Consider the following 22408-nt stretch of genomic DNA (forward strand, 5'->3'; position numbering starts at 1 on the left):
TGCATTGCGAACCCAGAGTCTTAGTCACTGGACCAACAAGGAAATCCCTATTTTGATGTTTAGATTCCACATATAAGTGAAAACATACAGCATTTCTCTTTCCCTGTCTGACTTATTTCACTAAGCATAATGGCCTCCAAGTCAATCCCTGTTCTCAAAAGCCAGGACTTTGTTCTTTTTAGAAAGCTGAGGGGGCTTTCCTAGAGGCTCAGTGGTGCAGAATCTGCCTGCCATTGCAAGAGACGTGAGAGACCTGGGTTCGGTGGGCCGAGAAGATCCCCTGGAGAAGAGAATGGAAACCGATTCCAGAATTCTTGCCTGGAGAATCCCATGCACACAAGCCTGGGCGGCTACAGTCCATGGGTCGCAAGAGTCGGAGATGACTGAGTTTCCTTAGCATGCATGTATTCAGCCTCACATGGTTAGTGGCACCATACTGGCTATCTCAAACAGAGTATACTTCATCTTTTTATTTTGCCAACTAGCATTATTATTTTTTCACTGAAAGCATTTAATTTTAAACATAGCAGTGTTCACACGTCAATCCCACACTCCCCTCTATCTGTCCCACCACTCTTCCCCTCTGGTAACTCTAAGTTTGTTCTCTAAGTCTACTAGTCTGTTTCAGCCTGCAAATAAGTTCACCCTTGTAAAATGGTACTGAAGAGGGCTTTTCTTTTATTGGTTTTGTTTTATTTTAAACTGACTAATTTGAAGAATCAACTGGCAAATTTTTAATGCTTTATTAGAATTGTAGAAAAAGTAGGGTGATCATGATAAGCTACCTAGTATGAGTGATTGATTATAGCATCTCCCCAAACGGTGAGATAGTTACAATAGAGTCCTAGAATAGCCAGGAGATTATTAAGAGATGGAGGGAGTTTTGAAGATGTTACCATAATTCTTGGACTCCACTCCTCACCTCAGAGCTGCTGGGCTGCTTTGGAGAAGGGGTGTCCACGAATGACCCCTTTAACAAGAGATCTAGGTCCTTGATTTGTAACACTCTGTGTGCTCAGATTATGGGGCCAGGTCAGGGCTCAGCATGGTCTTGGTTTATGTTGAATTCCTCATAGATAATGGGCTCGGCAGAGGGGTGCATGGGCCTCAGGGGAGCAGGAGTGGACCGTCTCTTGGAGAGGGTCCTGAGGTCCAAGTGAGCGTATATCATGTCTTCTGCTGCAGAGTCCTGAGAGGAGAGAGGTGAGAATGATGAACTGAGACGTGATCTTCGAAGGCTGGGCCACTGGGCATTGGAGGGGCTCAGACTATGGTAAGGGTTTTGGCTGGGAGGACTCACCTCACCGTTCACTGTTCTGTCTTCCATGGGCTCTCCTTCCATGACGGCAACATCTGTGAATGGAAGAGAGTCAAGGCCCTTCAGGGTGGATGCAGTTATTTCAGACCTCCGTAACTTTGATAGTTACATCAAAGTTAGAAAAAGGCAGGGGTGTGCCCCAGGTTGCTGAGCCTGTCTTTTCCACTAAATGAAACAAAACAAAACATCCCATATACAAGCCCGGCCATTCATGGACAGTCTCAGAAACCTGTGCAAACCCACGGACCCATCCTACATCTTCTGCTGTGGACCAAGCTCTTCTACATATCAGCGGAGTCCCAAGATCATGTAAGACAGAAAAGTGGATGGCTTTAGTTGAAGGGAAGACAGGGCTTGGAATGTCCCTGGTGGCCCAGGGATTAAGAGTCAACCTTCCAGTTCAGGGAGCGTGAGTTCTATCCCTGGTGGGAGAACTGAGATGCCACATGCCTTGAAGCAACTATCCTTAATGCTGCAACTGTTGAGCCCACAAGTTCTGTAGCCTTGAACTGCACCGCAGCTCCACAATGAGGATTCCCCATGCTGCAGCCAAGATTTGATGCAGCCAAGAATAAATCAATACATATTTTCATAAAAAGAACAGGGTTCCATGGGTGTCAGGAAAATGTTCTATCAGGGATTACAACAACGGAAATCAGTTTTTAACCTGCAGGAAGTGAAAATGCCATTCTCTACTATGAGCCCACTTTCCCCTGGGTCAGATAATGCTGAGCTCGCCTCTTCAGACTTACGATTTGGGGTAGAACACCAGCGACAGACAAGAGCAGAGAGGATGATGCTGGTAGAGGTGAAGGCTATGGAGAGCCCAAGGACAATGTACCATGTGCTGGAGTGTTCTTGAGGAAGCGGTGCTTCTGCCAACAAGCAAATGGAAGGTCTGGGTATTTGTTGCACACGCTGTGCCCCTACACACTGGATTTATTGTATCGTTGCATCAAACTGTCAGCATCTGTCAACCTGATCAATTATGGTCTCCACGTCCCAGGAGGTACCAAAGCATCCAGGAGAGATGCTAGCAGTGGATAAAGAGTCCATGAAAACTAGCAGACATCTGAACCAAGGTTCCCCGGGCACTGATGCAGCTTTTCTCTGCTGCCCCGTATGACAAGGCATGGTGATTTTGGTTGAATGTGACCCTTTAATCCGCAATACATTTCCCCTCCATCCACATAGACCTGGAATGGAATCCTCAAGAAGATATGACACTTATTTCTGACCTGTGGAATGCTTAGTTCACAAAACACTAACAGGAATAACACATATTGAAGGTGCTCCCTAAAATTCTCCACCTCCCCCGCCATCCTTCCCCAAAGATCCTGGTGGAGGGAGGGTGAGCAGCTCCCTTAGTATGGGGTTAGGTCACTCTGACCTGCTTTGTTCAATTTAGAAATTCCCAGTCACAGAGCATGAGAAGCTCAATGCCCCCTCTGGTTCTAGGCAGACAACGGTCTCCAATGCTGACATGACAGGGACATTGAGGAGTCCAAAGTCACAGAGCTGGGAGGTGGCAGAGCCAACACTCACACAGGAGCCCCCTGTCTTCTCGAAAACTTGCTGAGATAGGAGACCGTCTTGCTTACCTTCTGAGGTGTGTGGATCCATGGTTGTCGGGCAACTACTTGTAGTGGATCCTAGGGGAGAAAAGTCAGAAGGGGTGAAGAGTAACCTTCCTCATACCCACTGAATGAGGACTATTCTTTCTGGAAGGTTGACCTCCTGCCTGTCCTTGACTCTGTCATCCCTCAGAGCACTGATGGGGGAGGGGGGGACTTCTGGTCCCTCCCCATGAATGCACTGAGTACACTCTCCATCCTGGAGACGGGATGGTGGAAGGAGACGGGAAGGATGTGCCTGGTGGTGAAAGGCAGCTGCAAGCTGGAGACATCCTCTCTGCTCCAGGAACGAGTGTCTGTGCTTCTTAATTGGGAATCACCTGTATGTCAGAGCTGCTTCTGGGAAAGCACTAACAGCAAGGAGCCAAGGCAATTTCTGATCTTCCCAAATCAGCCCAGCCTCTTCTCCTCCTGGGTCTACCCTGACACTTTTCTGTATTTGCCTGGATAGACAGGACTCTGCTGTGGAGCATCCATACAGGAGGTGTAAAAGGGCTGAGATGCCATCAACAATCTGTCTTCCTCTCTTTTTCTCATTGCCTCCATTTCTGCAGAAGTGCTATGGTTCTCCTGACACCAAAACGGAGCCCTTGAGATAGAGCTCATGATACAGTAAGATATTATGGAAAAACCCAAATGGACGATTTGCCCAGGGCAATCTCATTTACTATAATGTAAAGCATGGGACTCTTCATGGGTTCTCCAGGCAAGAATGCTGCAGTGGGTTGCCATTTCCTCCTCCAGGGGACCACCTTTAGTCAGGACTCTTCACTATGACCCATCTGTCTCAGGTGGCCCTGCACGACTGGCTCATAGCTTCCCTGAGGTATGAAGGCCCCTTCACCACTACAAGGCTGTGATCCATGAGGAGGAGATAGTGAAGGAGAGGGAAGTCTGTCGTGCTGCATCCACAGGATCACAAAGAGTTGTACACAACATAGCGACTGAAGAGGAACAACAAGGCATGGGCCAGGTAGAGGTTCCTCACCTGTGACAGACAGGAACAGTGGGTCGCTGGAGTCTGACCACGAGTAGGGAGAGCGAGTGAAGGAGCCATAGCACCTGTAGACCCCGCTGTGGGCTGGGGTCCCAGGACCCAGAGGGAACTCTGCCTGGAGTGCTCCAAAGGGGCCCTGCACTCCAGCGAGCGGGCGCCCAAGGTTTCCCCCATCCCTGAGCAGATGGAACTGGTCAGAGGCACTCTCGGAGCTGCAGACCAAGGTCACGTTCTCTCCTGACCTCACCACGGGGCCTCCCTGGGCTGAGAGAGAGGGTTTCCTGGACCGACCTGGAAGGAAGAGACCTTGATCTCAGAGCACAAAGTAACTCGAGTCCTAAATAGAGGACTAAAGCCGGAAGTGTGCAACAAGAGAGGCACTGCAGTGAGAAGGCCGCCCACCGCCAGGAGAGAAAGCCCCACAGCAAGGGATACCCGGCACAGGGAAAACTTCTGAAGTAACTCTAAATATGAGGTGTTGTTTAAAATCCTCTTGAACAAATTAATAATTTTTAAAATGGATTGTCATTTAATGTCCTTTTTTAAAGAAAGAGTGTATATGTATATGAATAACTGAATCACTCTGTTGTACAGCAGGAATTAACAACATCTTAAATCAACTAGACTTCAACAAATATAAATAAAAAATAAATGTAAAAAATCAAACATGTGCGGTTCTCTTGAAATAAATGGACCTTACTAACTACTGCTGGGACCATCAAAAAACGTGGCATTAAAACAATAGAAGAGATTATGGAGTGGAAATTGCCAGAATCTCATTCAATCTTAGACCATCTCTTTCTTGAGCGCGAGTTCAGGGCTGCCCTGCCCACCCCCAGGTGCTGGAAGGGACTCTTTAGTGGGAGGGTTGGAGGGACCACTCCCCCCTCTTTGTGCAGAAGGATGTGTTAAACCAAGAGGCTGAGCAACTTCAGGGTGTCGACCTCCATCTCGATCACCCAGGGGCTGGACTGCAGGGCGTCTGGCACCACAGTGTACTGCTGACACAGGAAGGGAGCTCTGACATGAAAGCGGGAAACCAACCCCTTAACCACCCATCAGTGGCTGCCTGAGCGGGGAACTGCCCGCGTCCCTGCTCTGGTGCATTTTTCTCCGTTGGTCGTTCTTTCACTTTCTCACTCCTTCGCTCTGTCCTCGGTTGTGTCTTCCCCTTAGCACACGGCAGGGACTCTGTTCTCTTTTCCCTTCTGTGTTCACACCTCCTCTCGCTCTGCTTTGTTCCCTCTCCCGAGTTTGTGAGTGTCTCTGCACGCCTGTCATTCTCTCCCGGTACTGATGCTGGACTGGACACCAGACCTTCTGTGACACAGAGAGCAGAAGGGACTGGTCTGGCCACACTCACCTGTGATGATGATGTCCACGGGGTCGCTTGGGGCTGACCACACATAGGGGGAGTGTCTGAGAGACCCATAGCATCTGTAGGTGCCCGCACTCGCCAAAGTCAGGGGCCAATGGGGAAGTCAGCTGGGGCATGCCCACCAGTGAACGTCTCTCCACGTCTCTGGAAATGCCCTGTGCTGCTTTTTCTGTGTAGGATAAATTTGTCAAGCAGCATCGATGAGTGACAGCGGAGGGTCACATTCTCTCCTGCACGAACGAGGGGGCCTGGGTGGGCTGAGATGGAGGGTTTTGTGGACACACCTAGGAGCAAACAGCGTGTGAGCTTCAGTGAGTCACCCCACCTTGGCACTTCCCCTGACATCTTAAGGTGTGAAAAACCTCCCCATGAAGCAGCAAAGCCAATTACCCTTCCTCTCTGTTCTGTTGCATTTTCTTTAGCCTTATTCTCAGGCTCAGGCTCATGCTTTTCTGTTTCTCTTTGCTCAAGACCTCCAGCCTCCTCTGTGTTTATTCTAAGCTCTTTAGCTGTTGGATCTGCTCTCAGCTTCATGCATGCATATTCGGACACTTCAGTCCTGTCCAACTCTGCAACCACATGAACCATAGCCTGCCAGGTTCCTCTGTCCATAGGATTCTCCAGGAGAGAATACTGGTGTGGGTTGCCATGCTCTCAGCTTCATCCTGTCCCTAATATGTGTGGTGGGGAGCTGGGTGGTTCTGACGATGAATTGCCTGGCTCCGTTCACACTCATCTAGAATGTGAGTGATGACTGGCAGGAGATTAGAAAGGAGGTGGAGAAAAAAGGGAACATTTCCCCATCTGTGACCATCACCAATGCCTCTGGAAACATTCCAGGGACTCCTCCCTGGGGCTCCAGCTCTTTCATATGGGATTACAGCTCCCTACTGGGTGGCAGGTACTGGATCAGGGTCATTCCCCATCCTCCCTGCTGGCAGGCAGCGGCAGCATCCTGTCTAACTAATGCCTAGGGAGGCTCCTCCTTCCTTTGCCAGAGCACCCCATCTATTCAACACCCTGAGTTTAAGATCTCAGAGTGGGTTCTCTTTCCTGGTTCCTTCCTGACTGGAAATCCTGACTGAATCTTAGACCTCATAAGGAACTTGGACCTAGGATGGGATTGCCTGCATAGAAGGCTGTCCCGGGCTGGGCTGGACCCCTCCTACCTGTGACCACAATCTGCAGGGGGTCACTATGTCTGGATAACCCTAGGAGAGACTTGGAGAATCCGGAACATATGTAGGACCCGGCATGTTCTCTGGTCACCGGGCCAAGTGTGAAGTTGTTGAAATGATTTCCATGGAGCTCGGTCAAACTGGCCCCATCTGTTTTGAACAGTCTTAATGTCTTAAGTGGAGAACGGAAGTGACACTGAAGAGTCACAGTCTTTCCTAAGGGAACCATGGGGCTTGGCCAGGCTGACAAAGAGGGCTTGTCATGTTCACCTAGGAGAGAAGGAGTCACAGGTTTTGAGAGGAAAATAGGAATGGTCCCCTCTCCCCACAGGTCTTATTGGAGCGCTTCCCCTTCAATTCTTCCAAGGCACTAACCCTAAAGTGCATCACCCTGATACTCAAGGACACCTGAGGCTTGGGGACAGACAGAGACACAGTCAACCCAGGACAGACATCACGGAGAGTCTAAGAATATGATTCTCAGCAGTGATTCTTATCAGGAGAAGAACTCCTTGGTTGGCAAAATGTTGAAAACTCTCTCAAAACACAAAACACCAGATTCCTGGGTGGTCCAGTCATTAGGACTCAGCAATTTTTCTGCCAAGGGCCGGGGTTGAATCCCTAATCATGGAACTGAGATTCTGCATGCTGTACGGTGCAGGAAAAAGAAACACCACAAAAAACTCATGCATGGAAAAGAAGTGAGAGGGCTTCCCTGTTGGATTTGTTGTAGCTCACATGATAGAGAAACTTCCTGCAATGCAGGAGAGCAGGGTTCAGTCCCCAGGTAGGGAAGATCCCCTGGAAAAGGAAATGGCAACCCCCTCCAGTATTCTTGCCTGGAGAGTCCCATGGACAGAGGAGCCTGGTGAGCTACAGTCCATGGAGTCACAAAAATTCAGACACGACTGAGTAACTAACAGTAACACAGGCAACCAGTGAAAAAGCCACTTGACTGAAAAGAAGGAAATAAAGCTTAAACCTGGCTCCTTTGTTAGCTAACTGACATCAAATGTGTGACAAGGTCCAGGTGGCCCTGCCTGATGAGCAGACCCTTCCCTGGGCTCAGGTCCAGCGGGCTTCCTGCAGATGCTGTTGTTAAGGGCCAGCTGGAGATGCCATGAGCCACCTTGTGGGGGAGGGTCTGTGGGCTACAGCCCCTTGCTCCCTTCCCATGATAGAAATGGCACTCAGTGGGCCTAGCTCCCAGCTCCCAGACTTCACACTGTGCCTTCAGTTCCAGACTCCAGAGCTGGGCTAACCTCTAGGGAGAGTGAAGATGAGTATCAAGGCCAATAGGAGGACCTGGGATCCACAGGGCACATGGCTCTCACTTTACTGACAGGGGTCTCACCCTAGTCCCCCTGCGTCCTCTGCATCAACCGCTACTGCTCTGCTCAGCACAGATATAAGGGATAGGGAGGACTCACCCACAGCTGCCCAGATCCTCAGCCTCACACAGAATCCTAGAAGGAAAACCACGTCAGAGATGGCTTGTCCTGATGGACCCCACACTCTTTGCACCGTCATGCAGGGAACCTGGTCAGTGGTGCAAGGACCCCCCGATTTCCACCATAACCCGCTTCAACCGTGTGTTTCGGGACTCACCGAGACTCAGGAGGCTGAGGAGTGTGGGGCACATGGCTCTGCTTCTGTGAGACAGGAGGCAGAACTGAGCAAAGCTGACAGAGTCACAGGATGCGGAAGCCGGGCAGTGTTGTTGGTACAGTCAGCCTGGTTCATGTCACATGGGACAATGGCCAGCCTCTTCTCACGCCAGGGATGGAAGTCTGACTTGAGCCACATCATTGAGCATGCCTCATGACCCGATCATCCCTTTTTGTTTCCCTAAACACTGTAGACCTAAGAGGATTCAAACAGATCTTGCTGCCTTTAAGAAGTAGTAACTGTGCTTCAGTATATACCATGCAGGATGCCTTTCCCAAGCTCATGATAAATCTCATTCACCTTAACTCTTCACAGAAGAGAAATCACATGTTCCCACCTCGTATGTCAGGCTCAGTGCAGGTTGCCAATTAAAGACTCATTAATACAGACTTTGATTCTACATTCTTATGAGAGAACCAGACATGCATATTATGGCTCTTTGAAATTATAAAAAAATTCTGCATTGTAATATATGTGATTCAGGAACTAACTGTGTTAGTTTCAGGTGTACAGCAAAGTCATTCAGTTATACATATACATGCATCTCTTGCTTTTCAAATTCTTTTCCCACTTAGGTAGTTGCAGAATGTTAAGTAGAATTTTCTGTTTTGTGCAGTAGGTCCTGGTGGTCATGCATTTTTAATATAGCCGTATGTATATGTCAATCCCAGACTTACAACATAACCTCCCCCTGACACTATCCTCCCTGGTAACCTGAAGTTCCTTCTCTGTGAGTCTGTTTTGTAAATAAATTCATTTATTCACACGTCACAAGTAAGTGATATCATGTGATATTTGTCTTTCTCTGACTCTTCTTCATCTGAAATTATTTCGTGACTGTGAGTGGAGACTTTGCACACACAACACTCTCTCTGTTTCTCTCTCTTCCTCCCTTTCCAACACAAAGACCACACATGTACACAAAGATAACGTGTGTAAAGGTGACTGTGGTGTCCTTTTGGGAGGGGGATTTGTTCTGCCTAAACAGGTGGACCACCTTGCTTCCTAGATACTCAGATGAACACAAAATATGTCAAGTAGAGACTTCCAAGCTCCAGCATGCTTGAGTGAGCAACGTGTCCACAACAATCAACTCCAAACTGGGACAAAATGGCCCAGCTGTTTCAGGAGCCCAAGGGCAGACATACACCCAGTTCAGCTGTTGTTCATAGACAGGAAAGAACCTCAGTAAGGGCAGCGATTCCACACCATTGTGCTGGGGGTGGGGGTTGTTAACATTAGTGATGCTCCCTAAGCAATAAATCAGGTCTCCTCTTGATCATTATTTGTGCAATGGAGTAACAGTACAGTCACCCTTCTTAAAATGTCCTTTTATTTACTTAATATCATGTTTCAGAATTGATCTGTATTCTTTGTCATTTCAGTTTGTGCATTCTTACTGCCATGTAGTGTTTCATTGCAGACATATAAACCACAAATTTTTTTAAATATAAATTTATTTATTTTAATTGGAGGTTAATTACTTTACAATGTTGTATTGGTTTTGCCCTACATCAACATGAATCCACCACAGGTATACACGTGTTCCCCACCCTGAACCCCTCTCCCTCTTCCCTCCCTGTACCATCCCTCTGGGTCATCTCAGTGCACCAGCCCCAAGCATCCAGTATCATTCATCAAACCTGGACTGGCGATTTGTTTCATATATGGTATTATCCATGTTTCAATGGCATTCTTCCAAATCATCCCACCCTCGCCCTCTCCTACAGAGTCCAAAAGACTGTTCTAGACATCTCTTTTGCTGTCTTGCATACAGATTTTTAAAAATTAAAAAAAAATGTATTGAAGTGTACTTCATTTCTGCTGTTCAGCAAACTGATTCAGCCCAACATGTATATTCTTTTCCATTATGATTTATGCCAAGACATTGAATAAATTTCCCTGTCCCATACTGTAGGACCTCATTCTTTATCCATTCTATGCGTAAAGAGATTTCATCTGCTCATCCCAAGCTCCCAGTCCTTCCCTCCTTGGCAACCATAAGCCTGTTCTCTATGTCTGTGAGTCTGTTCCTGTTTCAATAGTATATTCCTTTTAGATTCCACATACGGGTGATATCACAGGAAAATTGTCCTTCTCTTTCTGTCTCCTTCCATTAATATGTTAATCTCCAGGTCCATCCATGCTGCTGCACATGGCATGATTTCATTCTTTAAATGTCTGAGTGGTGTCCATTCTCTGTGTGTATAAGCATATACATCTTCTTTATCCATTCATCTCTCGATGGAAAATTAGGCTGTTCCCATGTCTTGGCTATTGTAAGTTTTGCTGCTATGAACATAGGGGTGCATCAATCTTTTCAAGGTATAGTTTTTTTCCAGATAAATGCTCGGCATTGGAATTGTTGGATCACATGGAAAGACTACATCATGAGGAACGCTGGACTGGACGAAACACAAGCTGGAATCAAGATTGCCAGGAGAAATATCAATAAGCTCAGATATGCAGATGACACCACCCTTATGGCAGAATGTGAAGAGGACCTAAAAAGCCTCTTGATGAAAGTGAAAGAGGAGAGCGAAAAAGTTGGCTTAAAGCTCAACATTCAGAAAACGAAGATCATGGCATCTGGTCCCATCACTTCATGGGAAATAGATGGGGGAACAGTGGAAACAGTGGCAGACTTTATTTTTTTGGACTCCAAAATCACGGCAGATGGTGATTGCAGCCATGAAATTAAAAGACGCTTACTCCTTGGAAGAAAAGTTATGACCAACCTAGATAGTGTATTCAAAAGCAGAGATGTTACTTTGCCAACTAAGGTCCGTCTATTCAAGGCTATGGTTTTTCCTGTGGTCATGTATGGATGTCAGAGTTGGACTGTGAAGAAGGCTGAGTACCGAAGAATTGATGCTTTTGAACTGTGGTGTTGGAGAAGACTCTTGAGAATCCCTTGGACTGCAAGGAGATCCAACCAGTCCATTCTGAAGGAGATCAACCCTGGGATTTCTTTTTTTTTTTTTTTTTTTTTGAAGTTGGCATTTCTTTTTTATTTTTTTTTATTTTTTTTTGATGCTTTTTTTTTATTTTTAGTTTTTTATTTTTTACATTTTAAAATCTTTAATTCTTACATGCATTCCCAAACATGAACCCCCCTCCCACCTCCCTCCCCATAACATCTTTCTGGGTCATCCCCATGCACCAGCCCCAAGCATGCTGCATCCTGCATCAGACATAGACTGGCGATTCAATTCACATGATAGTATACATGTTAGAATGTCATTCTTCCAAATCTGGGATTTCTTTGGAAGGAATGATGCTAAAGCTGAAAGTCCAGTCCTTTGGCCACCTCATGCTCATTGGAAAGACTCTGATGCTGGGAGGGACTGGGGGCAGGAGGAGAAGGGGACGACAGAGAATGAGATGGCTGATGGCATCGCTGACACGATGAACATGAGTCTGAGTGAACCCCGGGAGATGGTGTGAACAGGGGGGCCTGGCGTGCTGCAATTCATGGGGTCGCAAAGAGCCGGACACGACTGAGCAGCTGTACTGAACCTAACTGAACTGATGGAAGGTGTTTTTAGTGTTTTTGAGGAACTGTCGTACTGTTTTCCACAGTGGCTGCACCAGTTTACACTCCCCCAACACTGTAAGAGGGTTTCCCTCTTCTCCATACCCTCTCCAGCATCTATTATTCATCAAGTGTCTAAATATGGCCATTCTGATCGTTATGAGGTGGTACCTCCTTGCAGTGTTGATTTGCCTTTCTCTACTAATTAGCAATGCTGAGCATCTTTTCATATGCCTGTTGGCCATCTGCGTATCTTCTTTTAAACCACAGATATCAACTGTGAGTGATGTCTGTGGATTGTGTCTAAAATGAACGACACCTCTGCTAAAGTCTCATGAATGTGCTCTGAGTCCCACCTCACATTGTTAAGGGACAGAGTGATGAGGCCTTCAGGAGAGGAAGAATGACTGTATTTGGAAAGCCAGCAGACCAACGATTTTGTGAACTTGTGCCCCAAAGAATCATCTTACCTGAGTTAGATGGGCTTTTTGGGGACGGAGAGGGATAGTCAAACAGTGTTTGCTGAATGTAAAATAACCCTAGCCCATGGGGAAGAAAATGCCAAGGAGAAGAGGGAACAATACAGATTAAGCACCCACTTGTGAACTCACACTTTCACACTTACACCCACACACTAAAAGAGGAGGAGGTGTGGCTGGTTGGTGCAGTGTTTTAACTAACTAGTTAATGTCTGTGCTGGCTCTTTGTCGCTGTGCACAGGCTTTCTCTAGCTGTGGGAAGGGGGCTGCTCTTTGCTGTGGTGCAGGGTCTCTCATCGCTGTGGCTTCTCTGTTTTGAGCACCTGCTCTAGGCACATGGGCTTGTGGCCCATGGGCTTAACTATCCCGAGGCATGTGGAATCTTCCAGGTCCCAGGATAGGGCCCATGTCCCCCACATAGGCAGGCAGATTCCCAACCAGTGGACCACCAGGGAAGTCCTGTGGCAAGCTTTTTTCCCCTTAATTTATTCATTTTTAATTTTAGGACAATTACAATACTGTGATGGCTTCTGCCATACATCAACATGCATCAGCCATAGCTATACTTATGTCCCCTCCACTGTGGAAATCTTTTAATCCTGGAATCCTTTGTTCTTGAAGTTGTCCATGCAGGTCTGGTCATAATGTCCCTTTAAGACCCTGACAAGACAAAAGGTTCTGTCTCTTCTGCCACTTTTTATCTCTATACTAATAGAAAAGTGTTATACAAGTTCAGAGCCTTGAGAATAGTTTAGGCCCTAAGTCGTGTCTGACTCTTTGTGATCCCATGGGCTGTGACCTGCCAGGCTCCTCTGTCCCTGGGGGTTCTCCAGGCAAGCATGCTGGAGTGGGTTGCCATTTCCTTCTCCAGGAGATCTTCCCAACCGATGAATCGAGCTCAGGTCTCCTGCGTTGCAGGCAGACTCTTTATCCTCTGAGTTACCAGGTACGCCCACCAGTAACATAATGTGATTCAATATTTCCTCCCTCAATTAACATTGCCATTGTTTTCCATTTCCTTTAATATGGACATGGTGGGATTTTGGTATCATGTTTTCACTATAAGTGTACCAAAACACCGATGTGGAATATACCATAAATTTAAAAACAGAAGTATGAATACAATGCTAGATTTCTAATTTTAAAAAAAGATATGCCATATGACACAGCAATCCCACTGCTTGGAATACACACAGAAGAAACCAGAATTGAAAGAGACACATGTACCACAATGTTCCCCGCAGCACTGTTTATAATAGCCAGGACATGGAAACAACCTAGATGTCCATCAGCAGATGAATGGATAAGAAAGCTATGGTACATATACACAATGGAGTATTACTCAGCCATTTAAAAGAATACATTTGAATCAGTTCTAATGAGGTGGATGAAACTGGAGCCTATTATACAGAGTGAAGTAAGCCAGAAAGAAAAACAGCAATACAATATACTGACACATATATATGGAATTTAGAAAGATGGTAATGATGACCCTGTATGAGAGACAGCAAAAGAGACACAGATGTGTAGAACAGACTTTTGGACTCAGAGGGAGAGGGAGAGGGTGGGATGATTTGGGAGAATGGCATTGAAACATGTATACTATCATATAAGAAACGAAGCGCCAGTCTATGTTCAATACAGGATACAGGATGCTTGGGGCTGGTGCATGGGGATGATCCAGAGAGATGATATGGGGAGGTGGGAGTGGGGTTCAGGATTGGGAGGTCGTATACACCCGTGGCGGATTCATGTCAATGTATGGCAAAACCAATACAGTACTGTAAAGTAAAATAAAGTAAAAATAATTTAAAAATAAATAAATAAATAAAAAGAACAAAAAAAGATATTCAACAAGCAGCAAAGATTTACTGTATAGCACGGGACTATAGTCAATATCTTGTAATAACCTAAAATGGAAAATATTCTGAAAAATAATGTATGCATGTTTGTATAACTGAAAATCACCTTGCTGTGCACCTGAAACATTGTAAGTCAACTACACTTCAATAAAATATGTATATGATGAGATTAAAAATGGAACCAATGAAATAAATAAATTTCAAAATGAAATGAAAGAAAATGAAGTCACTCAGTCGTGTCTGACTCTTTGCAACCCAATGGACTGTAGGCTGGCAGGCTCCAATGTTCATGGGATTTTCCAGGAAAGAATACTGGAATGCATTGCCATTTCCTTCTCCAAATAGTGCAGGCCAACTGCAGCATCCTCCCTGATGGTCTGTGTACTCACTCTCACATTCCAGCTCTGCATATGGTGTATTCACATGGGCACCCTGAGCTGCCCCAGAGTCTCAGCCCAGATGGTGAGCTTCTGGAAGGTCCCTGGAAGGAAGTCAGAGGCTGAGTCCCAGGACCTCCCCACCCCTCACTCCCCAGCTCAGCTCAGGAACCCTTCCACGTTTCACCAGCATCACTCTAGAATCCCAGTGTCCCGACCTTTCCCAACACCAAGTTCCTGGGACTCAAGAGAGATATGGGTCCCAGGAGACCCGGGAGAACACACGTGCATGGTTCAAGGTCCCTGGGCCCAGACTCAGCCCTGGAAGGGAGAGATTTGCCACTGAAAGCTTGGGCTGATTCTCTCCCCATCAGGATCCCTGGCCCCTCCAGCTGCCCGAGCCCTGTGGTTCCCCTGACCTGGGGTCAGGGTGGGCGTCCCGTGCCCACCTGTGGTCCCCTCCCTGCCCTGCACATCTGGCCGAGGAGGAGAAGCTCAGAGAGGATGGGAGGCATGTCTGCAGCTCTGAGCGCCCAGCCGCCCCCGCCCCCGCCCTGTGCAGATGAGGAGCCCACGGGGCCCTAGAGGGCAAACAGGATGCGGTCCCTGGGGGGCTGCCACCCCTCGGGGTTCCCACGGCCGTGGACTCAAGCAGGGGGCGGCCCCTCAGTGGACCCGGTGCCCATGTCTCCAGGCAGGGCTCAGGAGGCATCTCAGCCCAGACCTGAGGTCTCAGCTCTTTCTCTTTCTGCCCAGTTGGCTGCCTGTTCTAGAGGGTGGGACCTGGGTTCTTGTCCTTAGTCAGCCTGGACAGTCTGGCTCCAACTAGGACTCAGAACTTTATTCTCCCAGTTCCCTCCAGAAATGGAATTTACTTCTCATTTTCAGTCAGTCCACAAATTTTTTTTGGAAGTTTTATTTATTTTTTAATTTTTTTTATTTTATTTTTAAATGTAAATTTATTTAATTGGAGGTTAATTACTTTACAATATTGTATTGGTTGTTTTTTTTTCATTTACTTAGATTTTATTTGATTTTTTCTCACAGTTTCATCATCTTCTAGACATGGATATGTACATATTGTGTTAGATTTATAGTTAAGTATTTCATTTTTTGGTGCTATTGTAAATGGTATTTTTAAAAATTTCAGTTCTAAATACCTGAAACTAACTTAATGTTTCTTTCAACTTTACAATGTTGTATTGGTTTTGGCAGACATCAACATGAATCTGCCACGGGTGTACATGTGTTCCCCATCCTGAGCCCCCCCCCCTCACACTTCCCTCCCCATACCATCCCTCTGGGTCATCCCAGTGTACCAGCCCCAAGCATTTTGTATCTTCCATCAAACCTGAACTGGTGATTTGTTTCACATATGATATTATACATGTTTCAGTGTCATTCTCCCAAATCATCCCACCCTCACCCTCTCCCACAGAGTCCAAAAGACTTCCATACATGTGTGTCTCTCTTGCAGTCTCACATACAGGGTTATTGTTACCATCTTTCTAAATTCCATATATATGTGTTAGTATACTGTATTGGTGTTTTTCTTTCTGGCTTACTTCACTCTGTATAATAGGCTCCAGTTTCATCCATCTCATCAGAACTGATTCAAATGTATTCTTTTAAATGGCTGAGTAATACTCCATTGTGTATATGTACCACAGCTTTCTTATCCATTTGTCTGCTGATGGACATCTAGGTTGCTTCCATATCCTGGCTATTATAAACAGTGCTGCGATGAACACTGGGGTACACGTGCCCCTTTCATTTTTGGTTTCCTCGGTGTATATGCCCAGCAGTGGGATTGCTAGGTCATAAGGCAGTTCTACTTCCAGTTTTTAAAGTAATCTCCACACTGTTCTACATAGTGGCTATACTAGCTTGAATTCCCACCAACAGCGTAAGAGGGTTCCATCGTCCTCTGGAAGATAATCCCTCAGGGATTACAACAATGGAAATCAGTTTTTAACCTACAGGAAGTGAAAACGCCATTCTCTGCTATGAGCCCACCTCCCCCTGGGTCAGATGACGCTGTGCTTCCCTCCTTCAGACTTGAGACTGTGGGTAGAGCACCAGTGACAGTTTGGCTCTTCATACTTTGTGGGTAACCAGTGACAGACAAGAACAGCGAGGAAGATGCTGGTATAGATGAAGGCTATGGAGAGCCTAAGGAGAAGGTGCAGCTGGCTGGAGTGGCCTTGAGGAAGCCGTGCTTCTGCCAACAAGCCAACGGAAGAAGGACTGCTTTCGTTGCATACACCCTGCCCCTACACGCAGGAGTTACTGTATCCTTGTGTCAAAGTGTGTCAGCAGCTCTCAACCTGATCAGTATGGTCTCCACTTCCCAGGAGGCCAGGGTCCAGCCCCGGTGGATCCAGGGAATTGGAAGGTGGGGACGGCATCGGTGTCCTTGGAAAAATACATATTTAATCACAGATATATAGAGAGATTAGAAATGGATAGTAAGTAGGAAAATTAGTGGAGAAAAAGAGGCTGAATAACTTGGTTTACGTGGAATAGCATCCATGCTCCAGATGGGAATTCAGCCAGAAAAACAGGGAGCAAGAAAGAAACGACATGGGGGAATCAGTCTTTCTGGAAACTGATCCGATTTCTTTATTTGGGGGTTTGTTTATATACCTTTTGTTACACATAGGGATGAATACAGAGTCACTCGGGGGTCAGCAGTCCTGACCTTTATCAAAATCAGGTGCTTCACATAAATGTATAAAAATAAGTCTTAGGGATATTACATCATCTTCTGGCCATGAGTGAGACCTGCTGACATTTTATGATCCTTTCTTTCTGATAACCAAAAAACTTATTTCTTCCAAGGGTGTTTTTTCTTAAACCAGGCACCACTCTCAATATAAAGTTACATTCCTATAGGGTGCGGGTGTAGTGAGTTACAATCAAGAAAGGAATTTATTTAACCCAAGGTTAACATGATTAATCTTAAAGGTTAATACTTATTTCTCCTATATGTTAGTTATGTTCATTATAAGGGCAGGGAACATGGAGATTTAGCAGCAAACATCAGCCCAACAAATGAAAATCCTTTCACCAATGCTCCCCTTAAGATCTATTTAGTCTTAAGATAGTGATCAAGTTACATTTTTACATAACAATTCATGGGGTTGCAAGGAGTTGGACACGACTGAGCGACTGAATTGAACTGAACTGAACTGAAAGCATGGGACTCTTCATAGGTTATCCAGGCAAGAATACTGGAATAGGTTGCCATTTCCTCCTCCAGGGGACCACATTTTACCAAGACTCTTCACTATGACCCGTCAGGCTTGGGTGGCCCTGCACGACTGGCTCATAGCTTCCCTGGGGTATGAAGGCCCCTTCACCACTACAAGGCTGTGATCCATGAGGAGGAGATAGTGAAGGAGAGAGGAGTCTGTTGTGCTGCAGTCCACGGGGTCACAAAGAGTTGGACAGAGAATAGCAACTGAACAGGCACAGCAAAGCATGGGCCAGGAAGCGGTTCCTCACCTGTGACAGACAGGAACCCGTGGGTCTCTGGAGTCTGACCACGAGTAGGGAGAGCGAGAGAAGGAGCCGTAGCACCTGTAGACCCCGCTGTGGGCTGGGGTCCCAGGACCCAGAGGGAACTCTGCCTGGAGTGCTCTGCCTGGGCCACACTCTCCAGCCTGCGAGCGCCCAAGGTTCTCCCCCTCTCTGAGCAGATGGAACTGGTCAAAGGCACTCTCGGAGCTGCAGACCAAGGTCATGTTCTCCCCTGACCTCACCACAGGGCCCCCCTGGGCTGAGATTGAGGGTTTCCTGGACAGACCTGGAAGGAAGAGACCTTGATCTCAGAGCACAAAGTAACTCGAGTCCTAAACAGAGGACTAAAGGCTGAAGTGTGCAACAAGAGAGGCACTGCAGTGAGAAGGCCGCCCACCACCAGGAGAGAAAGACCCACAGAAAGGGGTACTCAGCACAGGGAAACATTCAGAAATACCTTTAAATATGGGGTGTCATTTAAAATCCTCTTGAACAAATTAATAATTTTTAAAATGGATTGTCATTTACTGTCTGTTTTAAAGAAAGAGTAAATATCTATATGAATAAATGAATCACTCTGTAGTACAACAGGAATTAACAACATCTTAAATCAACTAGACTTCAACAAACATAAATAAAAAATAAATTTAAAAAATCAAACATGTGCGGTTCTCTTGAAATAAATAGAACTTACTAACTTCCGCTGGGACTATCAGAAAACATGGCATTGACGCAGAAGCAGATTATGGAGTGGAAATTGCCAGAAAATCATTCGATCTTAGACCATCTCATTCTTGAGGGCGGGTTCAGGGCTGCCATGCCCACACCCAGGGGCTGGAAGGTACTCCTCAGTGGGAGGGTTGAAGGGACCACTCCCCCCTCCTCTTTGTGCAAAACGACATGTTAAACCAAGAGGATGAGCAACGTCAGGGTGTCGACCTCCATCTCGATCACCCAGGGCCTGGACTGCAGGGCGTCTGGTACCATATGTGCTGCTGACAGAGGAAGGGAGCTCTGACAAGAAAGCGGGAAACCTACCGCTTAACCACCCATCGTTGGCTGCCTGAGCAGGAACTGCCCGTGTCCCTGCTCTGGTGCATTTTTCTCCGTTGGTCGTTCTTTCACGTTCTCGCTCCTTTGCTCTGTCACCGGCTGTGTCTTCCCCTTAGCACACGGCAGGGACTCTGTTCTCTTCTCCCTTCCGTGTTCACACCTCCTCTCTCTCTGGTTTGCTCCCTCTCCCGAGTTTGTGAGTGTCTCTGCACGCCTGTCACTCTCTCCCAGTACTGATGCTGGACAGGACACCAGACCTTCTGTGACACAGAGAGCAGAAGGGACTGGCTGGCCACACTCACCTGTGATGATGATGTCCACGGGGTCGCTTGGGGCTGACCACTCATAGGGGGAGTGTCTGAGGGACCCATAGCATCTGTAGGTGCCCGCACTCGCCAAAGTCAGGGGCCAATGGGGAAGTCAGCTGGGGCATGCCCACCAGTGAACGTCTCTCCACGTCTCTGGAAATGCCCTGTGCTGCTTTTTCTGTGCAGAATAAATTTGTCAAGCAGCATCGATGAGTGACAGCGGAGGGTCACATTCTCTCCTGCACGAGCGAGGGGGCCTGGGTGGGCTGAGATGGAGGGTTTTGTGGACACACCTAGGAGCAAACAGCTTGTGAGCTTCAGTGAGTCACCCCACCTCGGCGCTACACCTGACATCTTAAGGTGTGAAAAGTGTCCCTGTGAACCATCAAAGCCAGTTAACCTTCCTGTCTGTTCTGTTGCATTTTCTTTAGCCTTGTTCTCAGGGTCTGGCTCATGCTTTTCTGTTTCTCTTTGCTCAAGACCTCCAGGCTCCTCTGTGTTTATTCTAAGCTCTTTAGCTGTTGGATCTGCTCTCAGTTTCATGCATGCATATTCGGACACTTCAGTCCTGTCCAACTCTGCAACCACATGAACCATAACCTGCCAGGCTCCTCTGTCCATAGGATTCTTCAGGCGAGAATACTGGTGTGGGTTGCCATGCTCTCAGCTTCATCCTGTCCCTAATATGTGTGGTGGGGAGCTGGGTGGTTCTGACGATGCATTCCCTGGCTCCGTTCACACTCATCTAGAATGTGAGTGATGACTGGCAGGAGATTGGAAAGGAGGTGGAGAAAAAAAGGAACATTTCCCCATCTGTGACCATCACCACATGCCTCTGGAAACATTCCAGGGACTCCTCCCTGGGGCTCCAGCTCTTTCATATGGGATTACAGCTCCCTACTGGGTGGCAGGTACTGGATCAGGGTCATTCCCCATCCTCCTTACTGGCAGGCAGCGGCAGCATCCTGTCTAACTAATGCCTAGGGAGGCTCCTCCTTCCTTGGCCAGAGCACCCCATCTATTCAACATCCTGAGTTTAAGCTCTCAGAGTTGGTTCTCTTTCCTGGTTCCTTGCTGACTGGAAATCCTGACTGAATATTAGACCTCATAAGGAACTTGGACCTAGGATGGGATTGCCTGCATAGATGGCTGTCCCGGGCTGGGCTGGACCCCTCCTACCTGTGACCACAATCTGCAGGGGGTCACTGTGTCTGGATAACCCTAGGAGAGACCTGGATAATCCGGAACATGTGTAGGACCTGGCATGTTCTCTGGTCACCGGGCCAAGTGTGAAGTTGTTAAAATGATTTCCATGGAGCTTGGTCAAACTGGCCCCATCTGTTTTGAACAGTCTAAATGTCTTAAGTGGAGAATGGAAGTGACACTGAAGAGCCACAGTCTGTCCTAAGGGAACAGTGGGGCTTGGCCGACAAAGAGGGCTTGTCATATTCACCTAGGAGAGAAGGAGTCACAGGTTTTAAGAGGAAAATAGGAATGGTCACAGTCTGTCCTAAGGGAACGGTGGGGCTTGGCCGACAAAGAGGGCTTGTCATGTTCACCTAGGAGAGAAGGAGTCACAGGTTTTAAGAGGAAAATAGGAATGGTCCCCTCTCCCCACAGGTCTTATTGGAGCGCTTCCCCTTCAATTCTTCCAAGGCACCAACCTTGAAGTGCATCACCATGATACTCAAGGACACCTGGGGCTTGGGGACAGGCAGAGACACAGTCAACCCAGGACAGACATCACGGAGATTCTAAGAATATGATTCTCAGCAGTGATTCTTATCAGGAGAAGAACAACTCCTTGGGTTGACAAAATGTTGAAAACTCTCAAAACACAAAACACTGGGGATTCCTGGGTGGCCTGGTCGTTAGGATTCAGCACTTTCTCTGCCAAGGGCCCGGGTTGAATCCCTAATCATGGAACTGAGATCCTACATGCTGTACGATGCAGGCAAAAGAAACACCACCAAAAAACTGATGCATGGAAAAGAAGTGAGAGGGCTTCCCTGTTGGATTTGTTGTAGCTCAAACAGTAAAGAAACTTCCTGCAATGCAGGAGAGCAGGGTTCACTCCTCAGGTAGGGAAGATCCCCTGGAGAAGGAAATGGCAACCCCATCCAGTATTCTTGCCTGGAGAATCCCATGGACAGAGGAGCCTGGTGAGCTACAGTCCGTGCGGTCGCAAAGAGTCTGACACGACTGAGCGACTAACAGTAACACAGGCAACCAGTGAAAAAGCCACTTGACTGAAAAGAAGGAAATAAAGCTTGAACCTGGCTCCTTTGTTAGCTAACCAACATCAAGTGTGTGACAAGGTCCAGGTGGCCCTGCCTGATGAGCAGACCCTTCCCTGGGCTCAGGTCCAGCGGGCTTCCTGCAGATGCTGTTGTTAAGGGCCAGCTGGAGATGCCATGAGCCACCTTGTGGGGGAGGGTCTGTGGGCTACAGCCCCCTCCTCCCTCTCATGATTGAAATGGCACTCAGTGGGCCTAGCTCCCAGCTCCCAGACTTCACACTGTGCCTTCAGTTCCAGAGTCCAGAGCTGGGCTAACCTCTGGGAATAGTGAAGATGAGTATCAAGGCCAATAGGAGGACCTGGGATCTACAGGGCACACAGCTCTCACTGTACTGACTGACAGGGGTCTCACCCTAGCCCCTGTGTCCTCTGCATCAACCGCTACTGCTCTGCTCAGCACAGAAATACGGGATGGGGAGGACTCACCCACAGCTGCCCAGATCCTCAGACCCACAGAGAATCCTAGAAGGAAAACCACGTCAGAGATGGCTTATCCCGATGGACCCCACACTCTTTGCACCGTCATGCAGGGAACCTGGTCAGTGGTGCAAGGACCCCCCGATTTCCACCATAACCTGCTTCAACCGTGTGTTTCGGGACTCACCGAGACTCAGGAGGCTGAGGAGTGTGGGGCACATGGCTCTGCTTCTGTGAGACAGGAGGCAGAACTGAGCAAAGCTGACAGAGTCACAGGATGCGGAAGCGGTCAGTGTTGTTGGTACAGTCAGCCTGGTTCATGTCACATGGGAAGATGGCCAGCCTCTTCTCATGCTAGGGATGGAAGTCTGACTTGAGCCGCA

At 47.4% G+C, this 22408-nt stretch overlaps 1 pseudogene; it reads right to left on the reverse strand.

Annotated features, from left to right (window-relative positions):
- Nucleotides 1-455: 455 nt before the first annotated feature.
- On the reverse strand, nt 456-22246 carry LOC138419643 (killer cell immunoglobulin-like receptor 3DL1; annotated as a pseudogene).
- Nucleotides 22247-22408: the final 162 nt, after the last annotated feature.

This window comes from Ovis canadensis, chromosome 14 (genome assembly GCF_042477335.2).
Source record: "Ovis canadensis isolate MfBH-ARS-UI-01 breed Bighorn chromosome 14, ARS-UI_OviCan_v2, whole genome shotgun sequence".
Lineage (NCBI taxonomy): Eukaryota > Metazoa > Chordata > Mammalia > Artiodactyla > Bovidae > Ovis > Ovis canadensis.